The 3,698-nt window shown below is 47.7% G+C and overlaps 1 protein-coding gene across 1 annotated transcript in view; it reads left to right on the top strand.

Annotated features, from left to right (window-relative positions):
* The window catches only part of LOC112071347 (forkhead box protein O1-A-like), a 39,124-nt gene that overhangs the window by 8,916 nt on the left and 26,510 nt on the right, over positions 1–3,698 (top strand). The window lies entirely within an intron of this gene.

The following is a 3,698-nucleotide window of genomic DNA, read 5'->3' on the forward strand; positions in this document are numbered from 1 at the left end:
CCATTTAATTAATGGCAACGACAACATGTCCATTTAATTAAGGTAGCAACGCACAACATGTCACATTTAATTAAGATAGCAACGACACAGTCACATTTAATAAAGGTAGCAACGACACACATGTCACATTTAATTAAGGAGCAACGACAACATGTCACATTTAATTAATAGCAGACACAACAACATGTCACATTTAATTAGGAGCAACAAAACATGTCACATTTAATTAAGGTAGCAACGACAACATGTCACATTTAATTAAGATAGCAACACAACATGTAAAACGATTTGGTCACATTTAATTAAGGTAGCAACGACAACATGTCACATTTAATTAAGGTAGCAACGACAACATGTCACATTTAATTAAGGTAGCAACGACAACAACAACATGTCACATTTAATTAAGGTAGCAACGACAACATGTCACAGTCATAGTAAGTAACTTCTCCTGAGTAAAGTCTATCAGCCTATCAGCAGTCAGTACTAGTAATACAAGTCAAGTGCAAAGTTTTTCTTTTTTTTTTATGGGGCAGGGACACTGCTGTCCTAGCCTCAGGGGGAAGCTGGTTCCAGTACTGGGGTGCCAGGACAGAGAAGAGCTGTGACTGGGCTGAGAGGGAGCTGACCTCGCGCAGGTGTGGGACCGTCCAAGAAACCAGAGGTGGCAGAACGCAGTGCTCGGTTTGGGATGTAGGGTTTGAGAATCTGAAGGTAGGAAGGGGCAGGTAAGCACCATGGTCTTGTAATCGATGCAAGCATTGACTAGAAGCCAGTTGAGTGTGCAGAGAAGCATGGTGACATGGGAGAACCTGGGCACATTGATATGATATATGATATCAGAAGCACAGATAAACCTCTTTAGCCTCTTTAGCCTCTCAGCCAACAGCCTCATGCTGGTCGTTCTGTTCCACTAGATTAGAAGGCCAACGGTGTTTCCTGCTGGTCAGTCTGTTCCACTAGATTAGAAGACCAATGGTGTCTCCTGCTGGTCAGTCTGTTCTTGTTCCACGCTGAAGCCAACGGTGTTTCCTGCTGGTCAGTCTGTTCCACCTAGATTAGAAGGCCACGGTGTCTCCTGCTGGTCAGTCTGTCCACTAGATTAGAAGGCCAACGGTGTCTCCTGCTGGTCAGTCTGTTCCACTAGATTAGAAGACCAACGTGGTCTCCTGCTGGTCAGTCTGTTCCCACTAGATTAGAAGACCAATGGTGTTCCTGCTGTCGTCTGTTCCCTAGATAGAAGACGCATGGTTTCCTGCTGGTCAGTCTGTTCCACTAGATTAGAAGGCCAACGGTGTCCTCCTGCTGGTCAGTCTGTCCACTAGATTAGAAGACCACACGTGTCTCCTGCTGGTCAGTCTGTTCCACTAGATTAGAAGCCAACGGTGTCTCCTGCTGGTCAGTCTGTCCACTAGATTAGAAGACCAATGGTGTCTCCTGCTGGTCAGTCTGTTTCCACTAGATTAGAAGACCAATGGTGTCTCTGCTGGTCAGTCTGTTCCCACTAGATGTTGAGAAGGCCAACGGTGTCTCCTGCTGGTCAGTCTGTTCCACTAGAATTAGAAGGCCAACGGTGCTCCTGCTGGTCAGTCTGTCCACTAATTAGAAGGCCAACGGTGTCTCCTGCTGGTCAGTCTGTTCCCTAGATTAGAAGACCCATTGGTGTCTCCTGCTGGTCAGTCTGTTCCACTAGATTAGAAGAACCAACGTGTCTCCTGCTGGTCAGTCTGTTCCACTAGATTAGAGACCAACGGGTTCTCCTGCTGGTCAGTCTGTTCAACTAGATTTAGAAGACCAAGGTGTCTCCTGCTGGTCAAGTCTGTTCGTCACTAGATTAGAAGACCAACGGTGTCTCCTGCTGGTCAGTTCTGTCCCTAGATTGAAAGGCCACGGTGTCTCTGCTGGTCAATCCTGTTCCCACTAGATTTAGAAGACCAATGGTGTCTCATGCTGGTCAGTCTGTTCCACTAGATTAGAAACCACGGTGTCTCCTGCTGGTCAGTCTGTCCACTAGATTAGAAGGCACGGTGTCTCCTGCTGGTCAGTCTGTCCACTAATTTTAGACAGGCCCAACGGGTCTCTGCTGGTCAGTCTGTCCACTAGATTAGAAGACCAACGGTGTCTCCTGCTGGTCAGTCTGTCCACTAGATTAGAAGGCCAACGGTGTCTCCTGCTGGTCAGTCTGGTTCCACTAGATTAGAAGACCAACGGTGTCTCCTGCTGGTCAGTCTGTTCACTAGATTAGAAGACAACGGTGTCACCTGGTGGTCAGTCTGTTCCACTAGATTAGAAGGCCAACGGTGTCTCCTGCTGGTCAGTCTGTTCCACTGATTAGAAGACCAACGTGTCTCCTGCTGGTCAGTCTGTTCCCCACTAGATTAGAAAGACCAACGGTGTCTCCTGCTGGTCAATCTGTTCAACTAGATTAGAAGACCAACGGTGTCTCCTGCTGGTCAGTCTGTTCCACTAGATTAGAAGACCAAAGGTGTCTCCTGCTGGTCAGTCTGTCCACTAGATTAGAAGACCAACGTGTTCCTGCTGGTCAGTCTGTTCACTCAGATTAGAAGACCAACGGTGTCTCCTTCTGGTCAATCGTGTCAACTAGATTAGAAGACCATGGTGTCTCCTGCTGGTCAGTCTGTTCCCACTAGATGAAGACCAACGGTGTTCCTGCTGGTCAGTCTGTCCACTAGATAGAAGGCCAACGGTGTTCCTGCTGGTCAGTCTGTTCCACTAGATTAGAAGGCCATCAGTGTCTCTCTGGTCAGTCTGTCCACTAGATAGAAGGCCAACGGTGTTCTCTGCTGGTCAGTCTGTCCACTAGATTGAAGGCCAAACGGTGTCTCCTGCTGGTCAGTCTGTTCCACTAGATTAGAAGGCCAACGGTGTCTCCTGCTGGTCAGTCTGTCCACTAGATTAGAAGACCAACAGTGTCTCCTGCTGGTCAGTCTGTTCCACTAGATTAGAAGACAACGGTGTCTCCTGCTGGTCAGTCTGTTCCACTAGATTAGAAGACCAACGGTGTTCCGCTGGCTCCTGTCCCTGAGATTAAAGGCAACGGGTCTCTCTGGTAGTCTTCCACTAGATTAGAGACAACGGTGTCTCCTGCTGGTCAGTCTGTTCCACTAGATTTGAAGACGAACGGTGTCTCCTGCTGGGTCAGTCTGTCCACTAGATTAGAAGACAATGGTGTCTCCTGCTGGTCAGTTCTGTCCACTAGATTAGAAGACCAACAGTGTCTACCTGCTGGTCAGTCTGTTCCACTAGATTAGAAGACCAACGTGTTCCTGCTGGTCATCTTGTTCCTAGATTAGAAGACCAACGGTGTCTCTCTGCTGGTCAAGTCTGTTCCACTAGATTAGAAGACCAACGGTGTCTCCTGCTGGTCAATCTGTTCCACTAGATTAGAAGACCAACGGTGTCTCCTGCTGGTCCTACTGTTCCACTAGATTAAAGACCCAATGTGTGCTCTCCTGCTGGTGTCCTGTTCCAAAGCACCATATACATCGTCCCCAATTGCATCCCATCCTTATATAATCCACTATGGCCCTGGGAAAAGTGGTGCACCTATATAGGGAATAGGATGACATTTGGACGTAACGCTTTGTGTCAGAGGCTGACCTCATCCTTAATGTCTTATTTCCCTCTAATATCAATTCAATTCAATTCAAGGGGCTTTATTGGCTGGGACACTGTGC

Source organism: Salvelinus sp. IW2-2015, unplaced genomic scaffold (genome assembly GCF_002910315.2).
Source record: "Salvelinus sp. IW2-2015 unplaced genomic scaffold, ASM291031v2 Un_scaffold1592, whole genome shotgun sequence".
In the NCBI taxonomy this organism is placed as follows: Eukaryota; Metazoa; Chordata; class Actinopteri; order Salmoniformes; family Salmonidae; genus Salvelinus; species Salvelinus sp. IW2-2015.